This window comes from Mus caroli, unplaced genomic scaffold (genome assembly GCF_978045245.1).
Source record: "Mus caroli unplaced genomic scaffold, Mus_caroli_1 scaffold_6, whole genome shotgun sequence".
Lineage (NCBI taxonomy): Eukaryota > Metazoa > Chordata > Mammalia > Rodentia > Muridae > Mus > Mus caroli.
Genome location: NW_028227261.1, coordinates 10,496,943 through 10,520,879, shown reverse-complemented (window position 1 = coordinate 10,520,879; position 23,937 = coordinate 10,496,943). Strand labels below are relative to the sequence as shown.

The 23,937-nt window shown below is 39.6% G+C and overlaps 1 protein-coding gene across 1 annotated transcript in view; it reads left to right on the top strand.

Annotated features, from left to right (window-relative positions):
- Nucleotides 1-23,937, top strand: part of LOC147004104 (uncharacterized) — a 522,844-nt gene that overhangs the window by 475,692 nt on the left and 23,215 nt on the right. The gene's annotated exons all lie outside the window — the stretch shown is intronic.

The following is a 23,937-nucleotide window of genomic DNA, read 5'->3' as shown; positions in this document are numbered from 1 at the left end:
CAGGAGAGATTCTTTTTTAAGTCCCTCAAGACTTTGAGGGCAAAGAGACTCCACAAGCACAACCCAAAATGTCTGTGCTTGAGGTTATGTTTCATCTCTAACTCCGCCCAGGCTAGGAAATTCACCAAAACAATTTTATACAGCACACCCAGACCTATTCTTCCCACTCAGGCTCAAGCAGACTTCCAAATAGCTGCCAGAATGTTTGAGGCATGCTCTACAACAACGCATGTTTGCTACGTGCATAGAACAGAACTGGACTTAGTAAGAAGCTGTAACCAAGTTCCTGTCCACCATCTCAGATTTTCAATGATTAACCATAACATCTCAGATGGATATCCCTGCCAACTGACCTAATGCCACACAGCAAAAGGAAACTGAGAGGCTGGAACTAAAACAATTTGACAATGGTGATAGAACTTACCTACCCCAAATCACAAATGCAATATCATTGCTCATGACAAGAAGAATGATGAAACAAACTCAAGAAGCAGAACAAAAAATACAATTTGAACACCATTCAATGAGGTCAACGGACATAAAGAGGCAACAAGCACAGGAACTCAAAGAGGACAGGAACTAGCTGAATGAAAGACAAGAGAACTCCTGCAAGTGGCTAAGGAAATAATTTTGATAATGCAGGATGTTGACATTGCATCCAGACATATAAACATCTAAGGAATCCTCAATCTGAATGAAATGAGAAATGAACTCTAAGGCGGATGGTAACTCAATGGCAGGCCAATTCACAAAGATAGAGCATGCAGAAGACAAACATCAATGTTCCAATGGAAGCTGAAGGAGCTAGCTCAATCAAGTAAGTCATAGGTGACACAAATGAGCAAAATTTTTGTTGCATGTTAGCAGAAATATTAAAAGATAAATGTTTGATTCAAGCCTAATACAGTGGGGGAAGTCTTTCATCCTAGCACTCAGGGTGCACAGGTAGGCAAATTTATGTGAGCTAGAAGCCATTCTTGTCTCTATATCAGGATACATGAGAGTCAAGTCTGCAGAGTGAGACTCTGTCTCACAAACTAACTAACTAACTAACTAACTAACCAAACAGGAAACCCAAACGAGAAATTAAAGTTATATTTACTATGTTGATATCAAAACTGGATAAAATTTGAAAGGATGTTATAAGACTGCTGATATAGTTCTGAATGAATATGTCTCACTTTTGAAGTTGGAACCCCAGTTGGTCACAATGTTTTCAAAAATTTAGCTGTGGAACCTTACTGAATAAAGAATGACACTGGTGGTAGGCTCTGAGAAAAAGAATAGACCAAAGCCATCTTAGTTCTCTCTTCCTCCTTAGTGACTGGAGGTGAGGATGTGATCTCTCAGCTGTCTATTTCAAAAACATGGTTATTTGCTGTCAGGCCTCCTTACCATGGTGGATGGTTATCCTCTGAAAGCATTACCCAACGTGGTCTTTTTCTTCTATTACTTTCCTTGATCATGGTGCTTTAGGAAAGCAGCAGACGACAATATAGAAAAACATATTATGATTGGATTTAAGGTTCCCTTTTAGAGGAAAAAACAAATCATGTCATATTCTGAAAGCTAATCAAGAACAGAATATATGTTAGGTCATAAGAATTATGACGCCATTTTAAGAAATATCATCTAAAATCATCATAGTCTATATTGTGTCTCTACTTTTAGTAAAAAGTAGGTGACATAATGGCCTCACATTCAGCAAATATTGAGATATAATAAAGTACACATTTGAGGTCTGGATGCAGGAATATCTTTAAGAACACTTAATAGACATCTTTAAGAACACTTTTTAAATAACAATATTGATCACAGTATCACATCTCAGATCATAAATGATGGTGACTAAAAATATCTACAACTGTCAGCTTTGATCAAATGTGGACCCTGTATCTATCCTGTATGCAGTTGGGTGTCAACAGCCAGACTCTATTCTAAAATGCTCAGTTGAGATTTGAAGGCCTATATACAATGCTATATCCTATCTAGACCAAAGAAATAGAGTATGGGGGTCAAAATTCAAGGATTACTTAAAAGAAATAATTTTCTTTGTATCTAAGCAGATAAAACTGTAAAATCAGAGTATAAAATGGCCATTAGAAGCAAGACATAGAATAATATACCTTGTGATACAATTCCATAAGCATATTTTCATGAAGAATTGAAATATGTATTGAAGAATTAATTTGAGAATATTTAGTGAAATAAATAAAAATATTAAGCCGGTCGTGGTGGCTCATGCCTTTAATTTCAGCACTCAGGAGGCAGAGGCAGGAGGATTTCTGAGTTGGAGGTCAGCCTGGTCTACAGAGTGAGTTACAGGACAGCCAGGGCTATACAGAGAAACCCTATCTCAAAAAACCAAAAAAAAAAACCAAAAAACCATTTTGTAGCATTAATATTATGCACCATTTTCTAATACATGACAAAAGTAAAACAGATAATAATTTCATAAATTCCACACAGGTTTACCTTCAGAATAGTTAGAAGTATAAGAGTAAATAAATGGGTTATGTGACAACACAATGATAATGTAGAGTGCTATTTTATAACGGAAAGGAAGGTTTTAAGTTGTATAAGAATTATACTCATTCTTCATTAATTATGGATACATTATTGTTCATAAATCTATGACTTTCCAACTTGAAGTCTGAGTCTTTTGACTCCAGAAATATTCTTTGCTTTATCATTTGAGCTTACTAATCTAACATGATTATAGGCTACAAGGATCAGAACCATTTATGATTCTTTGACTTGATCACTATTCTTATCTTTATTATTTGAGCTCATTCATCTAACATGATTATGGATGGCACAGATTACTATTATTTCTGACTCTTCCTTCATTTTTTAATAAAAAATAGAACTCAGGGTTATATTCAGGTTCTATCATAAAACTGTAGCAGAAATGTAAACCTCTGGGCTGGAGAGATGACTCAGGGGTAAAGGGCACTTGCTGTTCATGAAAAGAAACACAGACTAATTCTTTCTTTCTACACACAAAACAAGGTATGATTTTTGTCTGAATCCTGTGTGATGCATTTTGTGATGACTTCTGGGCTCCACTGGTCTCATATAGGCATGCAGGGCATAGAAAAATATACAGAAGAACACACCTATAGTTAAATAAAAGTTTAAAGAAATAAATAAAAGTCTGTCTGCCAGGTCTGTCATAGAAATCGAATGGAGTAGGTTCAACAGTAAAAGTCTGACGGCCAGGTCTGTCATAGAAATCGAATGGAGTAGGTTCAACAGTATGTGAGATTTCTCAGGTTCAGATGGCTCCTGTAGGCATAAGGCTTGTATTCCCTGCCTATGTTATTGGGGAATGTTCTCCCTGCCAAGGTTTATGTCTACATAACCAGAAACAGTAAGATTCCATGAAGCAAAAATTTGTCTGTTATTCCTCAGAAAAATGGTAATGCTATGGCCTTCAGGTCAGCCCTTAAGGCTGTGGGAAAGAACTATGAAAACATGAGTTGAAGATTATATAATTTAAAATAAAAGCTATTCTTTAGAGCTTTTCTCTGTGGGACTGTGAAAGGCAGCCTGTGTTCTAATTGAGCAAAGCTTACTTTGGAGACCCAGTAGAAAACTCTACAAGGGATAGAACAGTGAGCTACGTTCCCAGACACAGGTGTCTGACAACACGGAACCCACAACTCAATAATCCTGTGACTATCTGTCATACTGACAATGTCCCAAGTCCCTGGCATTCTGGCTAAACTGCACCCTCACAGTTACCTGACAATAGCCAAGTATGCTCCTCCCCACAGTATACTGCAACAGCTAGGTAGGTAACCCAGCCCGCTATAAAAGGGGCTGTTTGGCCCCTCCTCTCTCTCTCCTTAAACTCTTAAATCTCTTAATTCTCATCTCTAGCTCTCCTCCTCCCTATCCTCTCCTCCCTCTCTCCACATGGCCATGGCTGGCTTCTACTTCCCTACTCTTCTTCCACTTTCTGACTTTCTACAGTAAACACTTTAAAACCAGGGACCATCTCTCTGCTCATCAAGACCCGCTGTTCTTCAATGATTGGAATAGGCCTGACCCTAAAGAGCCACGTGTCACCTCCTGCAGCAAAGCCTCTCAGTGTTTCCTGTCACCAGACCAGACTAAAGACTCTCACATCCTGGGAAACACTGAGTGCCTTATACCCCTGCTTCCTTCTCCCTTCAGCCCCCAGGATGACCCAGTTATCCCCAGGGCCCTCACTTTGTTCTCAGCTCTTCCACAACATACAGTGACATCTGGGATGTCCATGACAGAGGACCTGTTGTCTGTGGCCTCTGTGAGGCCCAGAAACAACAAACTGCTCCCTCTCTACCCCTGCAGACTGGAGATCCATGGCTTCCCACAGCCAGACACCCAACTGGGCCTCATAGAGAGTGCTGTCCACTTGCCCAAAGCACTGGAGCTCTGGTGAGACAGGGGATTCCCCTTTAATACCCCGCACCCACTGCCCAAAATTTCTCAACTATGCAAAATATAAACATGCAATATGATGTGTATAAGGGGCTCCAAGTACCTAAAATTACAGAGGTAGCTACACTAATGAGTCAGTAAAGGGGAAGGGATGGTTTAAAAAACAAGACTCATGGTGTGAGGAATAAAGGAGTACCAGGAAGTGAGAGAGTGATGATCTCAGACAAAATTTGACCCACTTAAGAATCTGGTTTGAGTTTGAAAGTGCAGGCAGGTTTCAAAGTCCAAGAACAACCTAGAACAGATCAAGTTCTAATGAGGAAAATGTTAGGTCCAGGTATCATGGGACACATCTTTAACACCGGGATTTAGGAGACAGAGCAAGACACACCTATGTGTACAAGATCTATCAACAGAGATATTTCCAGGCAGCCAAACTTAGTCTGTGAAGGAGTTGAAAAACAGAAAGCTAATTTTTCACTTAAAACTAGCCTCTATATCTAGATTTAGCAACCAGAAAGCACACACAAGCAAACTACACAGGAGCTGCTATGTTTAAAAATCAGTGTACTTCATTTCTTTTTGTAAACGTTACAGGTTACTAGAGAGCAATAGTGATAAAAACTGCATGTACTGGTACAGAGACAGACAGGTTGATCAATGGATAGAACTTAAGGCCCAGAAATTAAACCACACACTTACAGACAATTGATCTTTGACAAAGAAGCCAAAATATATATAATGGAAAAAAAGAAAACATCTTCAATAACCAGTGCTGGTCTAACAAGCAGTCTGTATGTAGAAAAATGAAAATAGATCCACATTTGTCACCTTGCACAAAGCTCAAGTTCAAGTGGATCAAGGAATCAACATAAAACAAGATACAATCAAGGAAATAGAAGATAAAGGTGGGGGGTGGCTGGAGAGATGGCTCGGAAGTTAAGAGCACCGACTGCTCTTCCAAAGACCCTGAATTCAAATCCCAGCAACCACATGGTGGCTCACAACCACCCATAATGAGATCTGACACCCTCTTCTGGTGAATCTGAAGACAGCTACAGTGTACTTAGATATAATAAATAAAATCTTAAAAAAAAAAAAGAAGATAAACTGGGAAAGAGCCTCAAACTTACTGTCACAGGGGGAAATTTCCTAAAAAGAACTCCAATGGCTCAGGCTCTAAGATCACAAATTGACAAATGGGACCTCATGAAACTAGAAAGCTTTTGTAAGGCAAAGTTCATAGTAAATAGGACAAAGTGGCAACCTACAGATTGGGAAAAAATTCTTCTCTATCCCCACACTTGATACAGGGCTAATATCCAATATATATAAAGGACTCAAGAAGCTAACCACCAAGAAACCAAACAACCCAATCAAAACATGGGGTAGATACCTAAACAGAGAATTCACAATGGAGCAACTGTGGAAGGCTAAGAAACTTCAAAAGATATGTTCAAAGTCCTTAGTGATCAGAAAAATATAAATCAAAGCAACACTGTGATTCCACCTTCCACCAATCAGAATGGCTAAGATCCAAAACTCAGGTGACAGCACATGCTGACCAAGATGTGGAGAAAGAAGACCAATCCTCCATTGCTTGTGGAATTGAAAACTGGTCAACTATTCTGGAAATCAATCTGGAAATTCCTCAGAAAATTGGAAATAGATATACCTTAAAACCCAGCTATACCACTCTTGGGCATGTACACAAAAGATGCCCCACCATGACACAGAGGCTTGTGTTCCACTATGTTCAGAGTGGCCTTATTTGTGATAGTCAGGAGCTGGAAACAACCCAGATGCCCCACAATGGAAGAATCGATACTGAAACATGGTTCATTCACACAATGGAGTATTATTCATCTATTAGGAACAATGACATCAGGAGCTTTGGAGGAAAATGGACTGAACTATAAAATTCCATCCTGAGTGAGGTAACTCAGACCAAAAAAGGACATGCATAGCATGTACACACTAATAAATAGATATAAGCCCAAAAAAGTATATAATACAACGTAAATGACTAAAAAGGGTTAAAAGCTCAAGGAACCAAGTGAGAATGTCTCAATCCCAATTGGGAGAGAGAAGAAAGCAGTCATGGGGGGAAGAAAGAGGGAGGGACTTGAGTGGGAGCAGGGACAAATAGGAGAAGGGGAAACATGATCAGGCATTATGAGGGATGGAGGGAGGACAGAAGCCCCGAGAACCAGTTAAAAAAATGGAAATAGACAGCCTCAGGAGGTAGGCTGTGGAGGTCCATGTCACATGTTCCAAAGACCTAGGAGGTGAGAGACTCCCAGGACTCAAAGGGAGAGACCTTGGATAAAGTGCTCTACAGTGGAGAGGGGGAACTTGTAGAGTCCACCTCCAGTGGAGGTACAGGCATCAAGTGGAGTGATGGAGTTGCAATCCTATACACAAAACCTCTGATCCAGAATTGTTCCTGTTTGAAGGATATCCAGGGACAAAACTGCAAAAGCACAGGAGAGAAAGGAGGGCCATGGGCAGGCCCAAATTAGGATCCATATCAAGGGGAGGCAAAGGGCAGTGACACTGTTACTCATACTGTGGTGTGCTTATAGACAGGAACTTGGCATGGCTGCACTCTAAGAGGTTCAACAAGCAGGTGAGTCAGATGCAGATTCTAGCACCCAACCAATGGATGGAAGCCAATGACCCCTGTGGTTGAATTGGGGAAAGGCCAGAAGAAGCTGAGGAGGAGGGTGGCCCCATCCATATGCCAGCAGTCTCAACTGAACTGGACTCCCCAAGATCTCTCAGAAAAGGGGCCAACAACCAGGCAGCAAACAGCAGCTGACATGATGACCATGACAAATAAACAGTGGATGACTCCCTGGTCTGACCTCAGTGAAAGAACAATCACCTAATCCTCCAGAGACTTGAAGTGCCAGGGATTGGGGAGGCCTGGTGGAATGGTGAGGTGTGGGGACATCCTCTTGGTAGGGTGGGGAGGAGGGATGGGATGGGGTGCAGAGAAAATTTTAGAAACTTTATTTAAAACATCAAGTTAAGGGTCTTTAGTGTAAAAATGACAATTGACTTGTATATAACTTCTATATGCAATTTTATGAATAGTGTTACTATGAATATATTTTATGCTGAGAGCATATTGCATAAAATATATTGACATACAAAATCAAGGAGGAGACATGGTAGAAACTCACTGACGGCTGCCAGGGAGAATATATATACACAGGGATAAAATGAATCATTTGAGGGTAATGCCCTTGGAACGATTCCCTCCTTATATCAAATCTGTTAAAATACTATCACAGAACATCTTCCTGAATAAGCATGTATCTGCATTGTGGCATTGTTCCAGGCAGTTCTCAGGTTCCCAATCAGTAATAAATATGAATACAATGACACTCTTCAGAGCCTAGCTGTTTGTTACAGATTTCATCTCTGGCCACCACTCTTGTAGGAAGGTTCACATGAAAGACAGAATGTGTGATAATGGTCTCCTGGCATACATACCAATACACATACAAACACATATATGCACAAATACATAAATATGTTTTTGCATAAATAAAAACATAAGAATTCACTTGGGCCGGGCATGGTGGCACATGCCTTTAATCCCAGCACTCTGGAGGCAGAGGCAGGTGGATCTCTGAGTTCAAGACCAGCCTGGTCTACAGAGTGAGTTCCAGAACAGCCAGGGCTACACAGTGAAACCCTGTCTCGATAAACTAAAAAAAAAAAAAAAAAAAAAAGAATTCATTCTGAACATGGAGATACTATTACAGAAGAAAGTTGTCATGACCATGATATCAGCAAATATTTAGTGCTTTTTATGTATTTCATTGACCTTATATTTCTCTCATGTCAAATATTTCTCTTGGCATTTAACAGGTATAAGAATGATCTCTTTCAACGCCCCGGCCTCAAAAGTATAGATTGACAATGAGAAAAAGCAGATTATCGAGTACCATGGAATGTCAGAAAATGAATGAGAATTGACAAGGGAAATATTGATTTCCTAGGAACAATAAACACTAGGCCAGGGAATAATCAAGTGCAGAAACCCAGGCTCTCAGTGTTCCTTCTAGCACTTTCTCAGGAATAATCAAATGCTGCACCAAATTCACAAATTTCTTCTGAAAAATCCCACAAGAAATTTGACCAGAAAGTGCAGAACACAGAAAGAAGGGGAATATGGTACAGCCATCACACAAAGCTGACCTTACCTGGGTCCAAAAGCAAATAACCACGAAAACATGCACACAGAAAATAATAACAGTATGGGTGCACCAGGGTAACTTTTAAAATGTTTCTCTCTAATAGATGCAGAAAGTTAACTCAACTTGATTTCATGATAGTGACTCAAAACTGTTTCAACAAGCACAAACCAAACAACTCAAGGCATAAATTATGTACAATCAGTGGGAGAAAGCTCACTGATAGATATATGTCAATATAGCTATGAAAGGCCTAGGGCAAAATATCACAGTGGATCACTATGAAAGCTCTGAAGAATGTGGAACAGAAGGAACATTACTGAGTCTAATGAGGATAATAGCCAACATCCTAAGATTATCACTACACAAACTGAAGACAGCTGTCATCATTCTACTCTACTCAGTAGACAGACAAGGATGTGCAAAGCCTCCACAATAACTTATCACAGTACAGCAGTGCTTACACAGAGCAAGTAAGACTTAGAATGTTTTCAGTGTTCAAATAAGGATATGAGGAAGACAATTTTTCTCAAATTACAAGAAATATAATTCTTCAACTCAAGACATGCAAGTATCCCAAGAAAATAATCCAATCTGATAAAACACTTAACATGCTATACAATAATACAAGAAAAATATATATATATGATTTGGATTTATACATTCCTAAAGAATAATCAGATAAGTGAGAAGACCACTCAGTGCCTAAAAGCATCTTGGATGTGCTGGTTTAGCATACAAACTGCTAAAGGGGGCTCTGTAGGTTGATGGGTGTAAATTGTCATTAATGGTTCTCCCTAGATGCTGACCTTTGTGCTGTAATACCAACCTATCAATGTATGTTGACCAGCGCAGTAGTGACAGGTAGGTAACAGAAACTTTACTGGTTTGAACTGAGGTCAACCTACAAAGGAAATACAGACATGGCACTGGAAGCTGGTCAAAAGTTGCTCTAAAGATCACAGTCTGAAAAGTGAATTTATAACTGACATACTGCTATATGTAGAAATACGGAAACATTTAAATTGTTGGTGCTTTCAGCCTAAGTCAGACAAACATGGTTTGTAAAGGAAAACTGCCAATTCAGAGAGAGCTGAATAAAAAGCCAGCAGTGGGGTAAAGGCAACACTGTAAAAGTAGGAGGAAGTGGAGTTATAGAAATCCATGCTGTCATTTACCATGGAACATAGAATTATGAATATATGACAGCATGGATACCCATCCAAAACCTTCCTCAGAACATACATGAAACACAAGGATAGGATGAAAACATGAATAACAAGGGATGAGACAGAGATAGAAGAGATGGTAACTGTGTAAGCACTCTGGGACACTTCATGTGCAAAGGCCATTCACCTGAAAAAGCAAGCACTAGGGGATTTAGTTAGCACAGATTAGAGTAAACTCTAGGAGCTTTGTAATATCTGCAATACCAAAGAAACCAGGTAATGCAAATCCTCTACCAGAATGTTTCTCTGTGAATATTCTAACAATTGTAATATGCATAAAATGAGTATAATCCCTAATCCATGTGATGGAAAATTTACTGACAACAGGAATTTCTGTAAAACAGAAATTGGAGATGCAGGGAAAAACACATTGCTGTCATAAATTTACAATACTCAAAACTTGATGCCCTGGGCATTTGCAGACAGCATAAGTGTGTAATAAAAATGGGCATAGGAACACATGAATTTTCAGGGAGAAATGAGGACATTTTTCAAAGTATGTCACTTCATGACTCTTACCTGTGACATACAGGCTGAGTATCGTTGTCATTTCTACCAACAACAGACCATAAATTTCTGCTCCAGTGACAGATGCTGTACTTTAAATTCAAAAGTAAGAAATACATAAAATAAATGTGTGTCCTGGAATTGTTTTGTCTAATTGTATAACAGGAAAAGCACATCTTCCATTTCATGGAGACTGAACAAGAGCTCATTCTAGAATGGGAAGAATAACCCATGGAATACCTACTTCCACCATGAAGTCAATATGAACACTAGGGCTTCGACTTTAAATCTTGCAACCGACATTTCCTCAAATACACACCTGATTCTGAATAGACACAATTCCACATGCTTGAGCCTTCCAGTCAGTTTACTATCACTTGTTTCTTCACGACCTTCCTTTTTGTTGGTTTTTTTCGAGACAGGGTTTCTCTGTGTAGCCCTGGCTGTCCTGGAACTCACTCTGTAGACCATGCTGGGCTCGAACTTAGAAATCCGCCTGCCTCTGCCTCCCGAGTGCTGGGATTAAAGGCATGCGCCACCACGCCTGGCTTTCACAAACTTTTCAAAGTAGATAAATTCAAATAGCAACATGCAGTGTTCAGACATTGGGACTTGTGAGTACTAGAAGGCCATAGCATTCTAGTCTAGCATTTCCTAGGAAAGTCTCTTAAATACTGGATTCCTGTACTCCCACTTGTATCTTCCTATTGTCACATCTAAGTGCTGTAACAATGTTTATCTCTTTAAAGCTGTCTTTTCCTATCCCTTACCATTAAAAGAGATGATTATATTAGCATACAGTAGTACTAAATATTTATCCATACATTAAAATCAGAAGAACATGGAGGGGGCTGGTGAGATGGCTCAGTGGGTAAGAGCACCCGACTGCTCTTCCAAAGGTCCGGAGTTCAAATCCCAGCAACCACATGGTGGCTCACAACCATCCATAACGAGATCTGAAGCCCTCTTCTGGTGTGTCTTAAGACAGCTACAGTGTACTCACATATAATAAATAAATAAATCTTAAAAAAAAAAAGAAGAACATGGAATCATATTTTTCAAGCCCTGAGAGAAAATAACTGGCATTTTAATGTGAAATCCAGAAAAGTGGCTACAACTATTGACAGTGTAAAACATACATTTGAACATAGTAATATATTAAGACACCTTTTTTACTCAAAAAACTACATAGGAAATAAACTAATGAAAATATGCACAAAAGAATAAGACATAAAATTTTCATGAGATCTCAGGAAATAAGACATTTATTGTGAAGAATGAATGAATGAATATAGGAAAAGTAGGAAATATTCCTCATGTACAACATAGTAAAGCTCTCTCCCATACAAGGAATGGAGAACAATATGAACCAGATTTTGCCATTCACAATGCCCGCAAACCTTCAAGATTGCAAATGCTAAGGAATGCAATCTCACAAAGAACAGATTTTCATTGACCTATCATCAAAGAAGTTCACAATAAAAATCTTGGTAAAAGTCACAATAAAGAACACAGCTATCTACATAATTAAGTCTATTATTTGTGAATCTCAGTTTTCAGTCCAAGAAGAAGAATTCTGCCAAACTAAAATGACATCATATTGTATAGGGATATTCAAGGCTGTTCCGACTTAGGGTGTGGTCCAGTACAAGGCACACAACTTTCCTCACTGTGGTTGGAATACAAGCAAGCCTTTAGGATTCACTTCAATCCCAAACAACAAAAGTACATTTACTAAGAAGAAGGAGGTTCACATTTTTAAAGTATTATCAAATTGAATGGCAGAACATGTGAAATATTAGAGAAAGATCTTAGAGAACAGGATATGTCCAACACTCCTGAGGTGAGAGAGGAGGGGGTAAGCTACTTGAGGAAGAGAGGGACAGTACAGGAAGAAGAGAATGGTAAAGGAATACAGTAGAGTGCATGGGCAGCAGTACAGTACAATTGAGAGAGTACAGCCACAGAGAAGGAGAAGGACACAGTTTTACTGGGAGAGTTTTACAGACTCAGGCTGAAGAGAGATCATGCTAGGCACAGGTAAAGACAGAATGAGCAGGAGAAAGAGAAGGAGCCAGAAGATTTAAAAAAGATTGCTACAGTTAATTTAAGGCCAAGCAGAGCAATTCTGTGTCTGAGAGAAGAACCAAGCTGAATGAGTCACCTGGGAGAGTAGTTTAAGCCTGAACAGTGAGTTGAACCAGACAGTTAAGAGTTGAAATGAGGGCTGGTGAGATGGCTCAGTGGGTAAGAGCACCCGACTGCTCTTCCGAAGGTCCAGAGTTCAAATCCCAGCAACCACATGGTGGCTCACAACCATCCGCAACGAGATCTGGCGCCCTCTTCTGGAGTGTCTGAAGACAGCTACAGTGTACTTACATATAATAAATAAATAAATAAATAAATCTTTAAAAAAAAAAAAAAAGAGTTGAAAAGAGGTCAGGCAGTGGTGGCACATGCCTTTAATCCCAGCATATTTCTGAGTTCGAGGGCAGCCTGGTCTGCAGAATGAGTTCCAGGGCACCCAGGACTCTACACAGAGAAACCCTGTCTCGAAACCAAAACAAAAAACAAAAAAAACAAAAAAACAAAAAAAAAAACAAGAGTTGAAATGAACAAACAAAGGGGAGCTTATTCAGCAGGAAATTTCTGAGGGTGAAAACACTCTATGACCAGATAAGATTGTTTAGCGGCTAGAGGCTTCTAGGACTAGGCCAAGGTAAGTAGACGGAGGCAGTAAGCCTCCCAGACTACAATTATAATAGGAAAATACAAGTTACTTTTAAGGTCCTGTGGAAAATCTAATACCACTCACTATAAAAGCTTTCTAGAATGTAAGAAGAGAAGAAACACACCTCAGAAAACAAATGGAAAGAGACTTGAAACTAAACCTAACAGTCCAGAAAAGGCAGGAAAGTCATTATTCCATCCTTTTTTTTCCATTTTGTATTAGATATTTTCTTTATTTACATTTCAAATGTTAATCCCTTTCCTAGCATCCTCTCCAAAAATCCTCTATCCTCTCCCCCTCCCCATTCTAAAGAACCCATCCTCTCCTGTTTCCTGGCCCTAGTGTTCCCCTATACTCTGGCATAGAACTTTCACAGGCCTTTTTCACAGGCCAAGGGCCTCTCCTCCCATTGATGATCGACTAGGCCATCATCACCCACATATGCAGCTAGAGAGCCATGAGTCCCACAATATGTTTTGGTTTTTTTTGTTGTTGTTGTTTTTTGGGTTTTGGTTTTTTGTTTTGTTTTGTTTTTCGGTTGGTGGTTTAGTTTCAGGGAGCTCTAGGGATACTGGTTAGTTCCTATTGTTGTTCCTACTATGGGGCTGTAAACCCCATCAGGTCTTTGGGTACTTTCTCTAGCTCTTTCATTGGGGACCCTCTGCACTGTCCAATGGATGACTGTGAGCACCCACTTCTGTATTTGTCAGGCACTAATAGAGCCTCTCATGAGACAGCTATATCAGCCTCCTGTCAGCAAGCTCTTGTTGGTATCCACAATATAATAAGGCCAAATTAAACCAACTGCATCAGTGTGAACACAATTCAAGGACTTAAAATCATGTAGACTGGACCGAAGATGTGATTCAGAAAGCAAGTGCATCTTCTGGAGAAGAACAACTCAGATCAGACCATCCACTCTGTCAACAAATACTGTGGATGGACTCTCTGGTGGTAGCATTCAGTGTCCAGAAACTGCTATGCAAACTGGGGCAGGAGGCAGAGTTATCAATGGCCATACCCAGATTTGTATCCTGTGTGCTACAATCTCAATCTGCCAGGCAAGGCATGGCCACCAGTATCATAGTGGCAAGGCTATCTGTGGGTAACAAAAGGCTTTCCTGTTCAAGCTGAGGCTGGCTCCTCAGGAAAAACATACATAGACTAAACAGAGAATCTGGCTAAAATCCAATAAGGAAAGTCACAGGCCCTGGGAGAGAATCCAGGATTGATATCTGTTTCGTGTGTAAATGGCCCTTTTCAAACACATTAACTGATGCTGATTTCAGTCTGGGTAAAAGAAACTTTGATTTCAATGGGCAACAGCAGTTTCCCAGCATCAAAATTAATTATTGACATGAAGTGACAGCTGACAGCGCTGCCTACCATGGGAAATCCATATCATCACATCTAATATTCTTAGTGAAATCTTTCACTAAGACGCATCTCTGAATGCTGTATTTACATCAAAGAGTGCATGTGCCTCAGTGTGAAACTAACGGAGACTATAACTTTGTTAGGTTAATGTTAATATTTACAGTCATATGATGGTGCTTTATAACGTAAATTTTCTAATTCAATCAAATCTCCACCGATCGCCATATGACAAATATCTACAAAGTTCTCTCAGGATGCCTACTCAGTTCCCTGGAGAAAGGGAAATGAAATGGCAATTGGAGGAACAGGGGAGTTAAGAAAGCATGAACGAATTTGAATTACAGGAGCTTTATAAAGGCTTTTGCAAAGACAAACCTCCCAGTATACAAACTCCAGATGCAGCCAAGGATCTACAGGGATACTTTAGAAAAATATTCTGGCAACCAGAAAATTGATTAAAACATCACCATAAACTCAATTCACAGGAACTCAAACTTCCTGACAATGGTAAGATATCCACAACAGAATTGTGAAGAGTAGGGACAGAAAATGCACCCCAACTCCACAAGCCTGCCCTGCTCCTGCCCATTTACCAGCCCAACAGCTCCTCTGACCTGGAAGGCGACAGGACCAGCTGCTGAATATCCTAGGAGGCCAGCACAGCAACTGCAGCTTAAGGAAGTTTTCAGGTTCTGCAAATACTAGGCACGAGTCTCCCTCCAGGACTTCTGGACCACGAGGCAGCCAAGGTACAAGGAGAATGCTGAAAAGGCGGGACTTCCTGTCATTTCTGCCTGGCTCCTCAGAGCCCCTCCTTCTGAACCCGCCCAATATTCAGCAGCTTCCTGCAATTCTTCTAAGCCCACCTATTTCAGGACCTTTTAATTAATTAGCTTCCCAGTTCTTCACAGCAATTTTTATTGTTTTGGATTTTTGCTTGCTTGCTTACTGAATTCATTGATTGATTGGTTGATTCTTCGTTTTTATTTTGTCTTTTTCTTAAACTTATTTAATCATGCTTGAAGCCCACCCTCCCCAGCAGGAACCACTCCTCCACCTCTGTTGCAGGCTGCCTTTCACACAACTTCTCTGGACCTACTCTGCACAGCGTCCCCACAATGTTGCTGCCATACTAGACCAGAGCTGGATGTACTAGGACACTGCACGTGAGTTCTGAGAGTTTTACAGAATCAGACTGAAAAGAGAACATGCTAGGAACAGGTAAAGACAGAATGAGCAGGAGAATGAGAAGGAGCCAGAAGATGAGAAAGATTTCTACAGTTAATTTAAGGCCAAGTGGAACAATCCAGTGTCTGAGAGAAGAACTCAGCTCGGATAGGAGTTTGAGCTGGAAAAACCGAGTTGAACCAGCTAGTTAAGCATTGAGAAGGAATAAGAAAGGGGGAGCTTGCCAGGCTTGGTGGCACACGCCTTTAATCCCAGCACTTGGGAGGCAGAGGCAGATGGATTTCTGAGTTCGAGGCCAGCCTGGTCTACAGAGTGAGTTCCAGGACAGCCAGGGCTACACTGAGAAACCCTGTCTCGAAAAACCAAAAAAAAAGAAAGAAAGAAAAAAGAAAGAAAGAGAGAGGGAGAGAGAGAAACGGGGAGGTTATTCAGCAGCAAATTTCAGAGGCTGAAAACACACTAGGCCTAGATAATACTGTATGGAGACTAGAAGCTTACATGACTGGGCCTAGGTTAATAGATGTAGGCAGGAATCCTCCCAAATTACAGTGACAATAGGAGAATGAAACTTACTTATACAGCCCTGTGGTAAAAAGTAGACACTGCTCAGTATGAAAGCTTTCAAGAATAGAAGAGAAGAAACATACCTCAGAAATAAGGCAAACAGACTCAAAACTAAAGCATCCAGTACATAGAAGGTCAAAAATAATTATTCCACTCTAATGTGGATTAATGCAACACAGAACATCAATAAGAACACAGGTCAAGGACAGGAAAACATTTAGAGTGGACAGAATAGGTGATTCAGAAAGCAAGTAGACCTTCTGGAGAAAACCACCTCATATCAGACCATTCACTCTCAGCAGACATCTTAGACACGCTGGTGGTAATTTTCATAGTGACAAAAACTGCTAGGCATATTGGGGAAGGAAGAAGAGTTATCAATGTATATACTCAGGTTTGCAACCTACTTGATGCAATCTGAATCTGCCAGACAAGGCATGGAAATTTTTATGATACTGGCAAGACTATCTGTGGGTAACAGGTTTTCTGTTTCAAGCTCCACAGGAAAAAAAAATCCATAGATTACAGTGAAAATCTGCCTAAAAATCCGGTAAGGAACGTCACAGGCCCTAGGAGGGAATCTACTGATGATATTTACTTTATGTATAAATTGCCCTTGTCACACCCATAGCCTGATGCTGCTTTCAATCTGGGTAAAAGAAACTTTGATTTCAATGGGCAGCAGCAATTTCCCAGGATCAAAATTAATTGAATATTGACATCAAGTGACAGCTGACAGCACTGCCTTCCATGGTAAATCCATATCATATCGTCACATCGAATATTATTCTTTTCCAGAATCATTAAGGAAATAGAATCTGACAAAATAAAATTCATGTCCTCTTTGTACTGGCAGGTGAGCCCCACTCCACCCCTGTTCAATACTTCTAACAATACCTGGATCCTTTGTGAGAGTCTCCTTGACCTAAACCATCCAGTGCTCTTAGTGTTGATTTACAGTTATGGAGATTTGACTGAGCATATGGAGACCTGAAAATGAGAAAATACAGTTTAGAATGAACATGGAACTGTTCATGGAACAAAAATGAAAGATGTCAATTCCCGAGAAAAGGATAAATATGAAGGAAAGAGAAGATATCATGAGAATACCTATTTTTCTCCGAGTATTCCAGTTTACCCTAAAGATGTGAGAGTCAGCCACACAGTTAACACACATACAGAGTCTTTTTCCAAGCAACACAGAAAAGGAGGAGGGAAGACTGGAAGAAAATTATTCTGACCCAGAATCCAGACAGTAATCCAGTAAGTAAGTGATCAAGATTATTCAAAAGATGTTGTATAATTTTATCTTAATCCATAGTAAAAGCCTGGTGGTGGCACGCCTTTAATCCCAGCACTTGGGAGGCAGAGGCAGGCAGATTTCTGAGTTCCAGGCCAGCCTGGTCTACAAAGTAAGTTCCAGGACAGCCAGGGCTACACAGAGAAATCCTGTCTCGAAAAAAACCAAAAATCAAAAAAAAAAATCCATAGTAAATTTTCCATTTATTAAAATATATACTCCAGAAATCATCACCGCACAGCATGCCGAGCTGAACCTTGGAAAAATTCAAAGAAATTCAGGAAGAATGGCTACCTGGGGTACCAGTTAACATATCAATGAAGTCAGAGTTGGATAGGTGCTTTCTGGGCTGCTGGTTATCTCTTGACCTGCCCCACTATCCTCCATCACATCCTCAATTCCTCTCCCACCACCTGATGGCATGGTTCATTCTGGACCCAACCAGATATCTCTGAATGTTTTCTCCCTCAGACTGAAATGACAAAAATTAACCTCACCACCAGCCCAAGAACCAGGTATCTTCTTGAAGTGCTGCGGGTTGCATGTCTTAGGAAAATAATAAAGCCTCATAGGAAACTACAATGGCCTATAAAATGCCTGTAGCATGTGACCAAAGTCTATCTCTTGGTCAGGATGTATTATTTGATAAAGCTGGCCCACATGGTGGAATTGGTTTTTCTCTGGTGACACTCAGGGTTAACGGAACCTACTATATATCTTCAAGTCTGATAATCTGTCTCACACACATTCTCTATGAATGATTATTATTTACCTTACTGCATTTTCTTTTCAGGGTTTTTTTCTTCTTTTCTTTTTCTTTCTTTCTTTCTTTCTTTTTTTTTTTTTAATTTATAACCACCTATTGAATTCAATTTTCATATCCTATGTTGTCCTCATTTCCTTAAGGAAATTTCTCTTCACAAGTACCTTGCTGCAATCCTGTCTTCATGTTTTATTCAAACCTAAGGTGTGACATTAATAACAAAGCATATGTAGACACATTTCTCAATGATGTATTTACATCAAAGTCTGCATATACCTCTGTGTTCAGCTAATGGAGACTATAACTTTGCTTGTTTAATATTAATATTTACAGCCATATGATGGTGCTTTATAAGGAATATTTTCTAATTCAATCAAATCTGCACTGGTCCCCATATGACAAATACCTACAAAGCTCTCTCGGGATGCCTACTCAGTTCCCTGGAGAAAGGGAAGTAAAATGGCAAATGGAGGAACAGGCGAGTTAAGAAAGCATGAATGAATTTGAATTCGAGGAGCTTTATTAAGCCTTTGCAAAGACAACACTCCCGGTATACAAACTCCAGAGAGGGCCAAGATCTACAGGATTGTTTTAGAAAAATATTCTGGCAAACATAAAATCAATTCAAACATCACCATAAACTCAATTTTAGGACCTCAAACTTCCTGATAATGGTAAGATATCTGAAGAAGTAACAAAATTCTAGGCCTTTAGGACGAGGCTTGGGAATGTGACCTTTGTGACTCATTGCTCCAAGGTATGCTAATCATACCTTGATAGCGACATTCCTTCCTCCACCTACCTGCTTCCTGGGTTCAAAGAGTGTTCATTCAAAGAAAGTCACCCTGACCAACAATGGAAACTGCCATGCAAATGTGCTATTGTTAGGGGCTCTTAGAAACTGAGAGTTAACCAGAACAATTACCAGGTATTCTTTGTGACTCTTGTGACTTTGCACTTCCTTGTGACTCTTAACTGGTATCTTTGGTATTTTTCCAACAACGCCCTCCCCACTTCCTTGAGTTGTGGTTTCTTCCTTTAAATACCCCCTTACTCAGCTACTCGGGGCGCCATGGTCCTCTACCCCTGCGTGGTGTATGACCATGGGCCCGAGAACGCTCGAATAAAAATCCTCTTGCAGTTGCAGCAAGACTGTTTCTTGTGTGATTTGGGGTGTCGCCTCTCCTGAGTCAGAACGTGGGGGAGTCCTCACGTTGTGGGTCTTTCATATCCACAACAGAATTGTAAGAGTGGCGACAGAAAATGCACCCCTGCTCCACAGGCCTGCCAGGATCCTACCCATTTCCCAGCCCAAGAGCTCCTCTGACCTGGCAGGTGACAGGACCTGAATATCCTAGGAGGCCAGCACAGCAACTGCACCTTAAGGAAGTTTTCAGGTTCTGCAAACACTAGGCACTAGTCTCGCTCCATGACTTCCTGACCATGAGGCAGCAAAGATACATGGAGAAGGCTGGAATTGCGGAACTTCCTGTCACTTCCTCCTGGTTCCTCAGAGCCACTCCTTCTGGACCCGCCCAATACTCAGCAGCTTCCTGCCATTCTTCTAAGCGTACCTCCTTCAGGACTTTTTAATTAATTAGCTTCCCAGTTCTTCAGAGCAATTTTTCTTGGTTTTTATTATTGCTTGCTTGCTTCCTTACTTACTTAATTCATTGATTGATTTTTTGATTGATTGATTCTTCGTTTTATTTTGTCTTTTTCTTAAACTTATCTAATCATGCAGGAGGCCCACCCTCCCCATCAGGAACCACTCCTCCAACTCTGTTGTGAAAACACAACTTCTCAGGACCTACTCTACTCAACTTCCCACAAGGTTGCTGCCAGACTAGACCAGAACTGAATGTAGTAGGACACTGCACCTGGGTTCTGAACCCTGCAGATACAACGGATCCTGCCTAACTTCTCACATTGGGAGTCTAGACTCCTGTGCTAAAAATGCACACAATTAAGAAGTTCCTCTGTCCGGTCGTGGTGGTCTTTAATCCCAGCACTCGGGAGGCAGAGGCAGGCAGATTTCTGAGTTCGAGGACAGCCTGGTCTACAAAGTGAGTTCCAGGACAGCCAGGGCTATACAGAGAAACCCTGTCTCGAAAAACCAAAAAAAAAAAAAAAAAAGTCCCTCTGAATTCTGATGCTCAACACCTCAAAACAAAGTAAAATGATAAAATGTCTTTGGCTCAAACAATCAACTGTGTATGTATCTTAGAAAGAGAGCAATTCACATGATATCCTAGGTAAAGAATTGAAAACCCAGAGTCATGATCAAAGAGATCAAAGTGTGTAAGCCACATATATCAACTGAAAGAGGACAGGAACAAAATGATTCATGGGCAAGAGAATAATAGCAAATGCCTGAAGGAAAGGAGGACAACATAGGATATGAAAATTGAGTTCAATATGTGCTTAGAAATAAACAAGAGACTGAAAAGAAAATGCAGTAAGGCAAATAATAATAACTCATAGAGAACGTGTGGGAGACAGATCATTAGACTTGGACAAAAGTTAGAGTAGCTGGATACCTTAGTCAAAGAAAATGATGAATTAAAATGATGTTAGGTTTAGGCACAATATTATTTACTGCTTGAAGGGTGAGGCAATAAAGAAAAATTCCTTATAAAAGTATCGAGATTTTTGTCAAAAGAAAGAACAAAGAAATGAAAGAAGGAAGAGAAGGAGGAAGGAAGGAAGGAAGAAAGGAAGGAAGGAAGGAAGGAAGGAAGGAAGGAAGGAAGGAAGGAAGGAAGGAAGGAAATAGAAAGAGACCTTCAATACAATACATACTGCACTGTTTAGCCATTTGTTCATAGAAGATTCCCTGATTGTGCTCTATAATACTCTATGTACACCCATGCATATCTTCATAGGCTGGCGAAAGGAGACCCAAGAATTACCCAATTCCCCTTAGAGAATATGGCTGGAAGTCAACTCTTTTCATGAAAGTAACGAGTTCCAGGATTCTCTTGTGACCTCTGAGGTTCAAAACCTGTTGTGATGACTGTGAGAGGTTAAAATGGATTCTAGGCCAGCATGGAAGTGAAAGCTCAGAAGCACAAGCCCAGACCTGATGGTCTGTCTTTAGAGAACAGGGTTCTGAGCCCGTGGACACCTTCCAGAATGCAGGGCTACTTGTTACCAATTGTAGTGAGTTTTATATTTTTTCATATTGTGCTTATGCAAAAAAAAAAAAAAAAGAAAAAGAAAAAGAAAAACTATGTCAAAAGTTAATTGATTCTGCATATGTGAATAGATTAAACACACTGGTGATTAATAATGCATCTGAGTTAAGAAAAGAATCAATAGCCTTTCCCTCAGAGGTAATTTAACTAACTGTGAATCCAAAGTTGTATTCTCTGTGTCTATTCAGTTAATTTAAATCTGGAACTTGTTGAATACTGCCTTGTGTATCTCTCTCTTCCTGTGTGTCTGCCTTCTGTCTCCGTGTTTGTGTCTATCTGTGTACTCTCTGTATGTCTGTTGACTTTTGTATCTCCATTGCCAGTCTTAAGAAAGACCTTTGCAATATTCTCAAGAACATCAAAAAAAAACCCATTACATGAGGAAGGAATGGTATAGTATACAGAAATCTTTAACAGAGTTTTTAAAAGGATGAGGTAACTGGCTCCAAGTGATTACAGACATCACTGTTTATCAATCAGTACACATAATGGTATATTCATTTTGGAAGGTTGTTCTAAGCCTATGCATTTCATGCTTTCAACAAATGACACTCAGGCAGTTTCTGAACATGCCTTGAAAATGTACATAAATTACCATTGTATCAATAAATTATCATTGCACCAATGCTTCATGTTAAGTTTTAAAAGTTGATAACAAGAAAAATACAAGGAAAATAATGTTTGTTTTTACCTTGTTCTTTGAAAAAAAATGCTAAACCATAAAGTTGAGTACACAGTAGAACTGCAATATTAAATCTTAAATTTCTTCAAGTTGCATTAAGTCTGGTTGTAAGGTCCAAGAAAAATCACCATCTATTGGAAGGTAATAACTTTTGTATACTGCAATGTCACATTTGTGGTTCTGCCAATGCATAGAAAAGCACCATGGTACAAGACTCCATGGAGTTCGGCTGGCTATATTCTTAGTAAGATGTTTGGATTTTTTTTTAAAAGCAAACCAGCTTATAAGTCTATGAAGGTGATTCTAATGAAGACTCTGAATTCTGAGAGAGATGGAGTTCCAGTTGATCTTGTCTTTTCCACTGGGTTTTATCAACTGAGTTGTTCCACAAAGTGGTTTCATAAAAATAAGCAAACACTGCAGGGCATTGACAACAAAAGGTGTTGCTTTTTACAAACTGACAATAAGTCTTCACTGCTAATGAGCAGACTTACACAACTCACTATGTATGAAGAGGTCAAGCTGGTGCCTCCAAGAACATTGGCTCTGATTTTCCACAGTCCTCATTATGTGAAGGGCTTTGCAAGCTACAAAAAGTGAAAATTATACACAGAACCAACCAAAAAGACATTGATCTAAAATTTGTGCTTCCTCCAAAATATGCTAGGTCAATGATTCATGAATATATTGTGAATAACCAATCAATATCTAATTTGACTTAAATACCCAAAGTACCCTTGTTAAAAGGGTATATTTTATATATATATGTATATATATACTCACATATATATGTGTGCATATATATACACATGTATATATCTGTGTGTGTACATATATATGTACACAATATGCATATATATATATATATATATATATATATATATATATATATATATATATATACCTGTTTTCTGAGTATAATGGGAGTACTTGTGCAAACACCAGTGTTATAAATAATGAGAAGAAGGTTTCTATATAGTTTAAAACATAGGCCTTTCATTGGAGCAGTCTACCAACGATCATTTAAATTTCAGAATATTCAAGCCTATGACCTCATGTGTAGCTTGCTCTTTACCTCTCTGCAACTGTTCCCATTTATCTGTTCTCTTCTCTGTCTCCCACTAAATCTCTTCCACCTGCTTTCTCTTCCCTACATCACTTTTTCCATCCAGAAATTCCACCCTCCAATTCTTGCCCCAGGGATTGGATGTTAGGTCTTTTTCTTAGAAGCAATCAGGTGTGAGACATCTCCAGAATTCTGTGGATTACCTCTAGGCATAGAGAGCTGCCTGCCATTCAAATATCTCAGCAGGTGTGGAGACAAGTATTTACAAATGTAAGCCTGGTGATGGGCCATAGAAATGACAATATCAAGATCCTGCTAGCACTTAGTTCTCTACCAATATAGCAATAAACATTTAAAAATACACAGACACACCTGCATAAAAGTTTCGAAAATTAACTTCAACCCATGTGGAGAGTTCAGAAAGGCCAAAAGAGGAAATTCGGGCCCACAGGGTGGAAAGTCACTTTGATTTAGAATAGTCTGGCCTCAAATGAAGAATAATACACGTGCCACAATGTTCTGATTGCTGGGATTATGCCAGCAGCACTTGCATGTTTGATGTCTATAGAGTCAGCAATGTCATCACACTTTGTATATCTGATCAACATAATTTATATTCTTTAAAGATATCTGTCTTTCTATTTACACTAACACAGATTAATATCCTAAAAACTAGAAACATCCATAAAATATATTT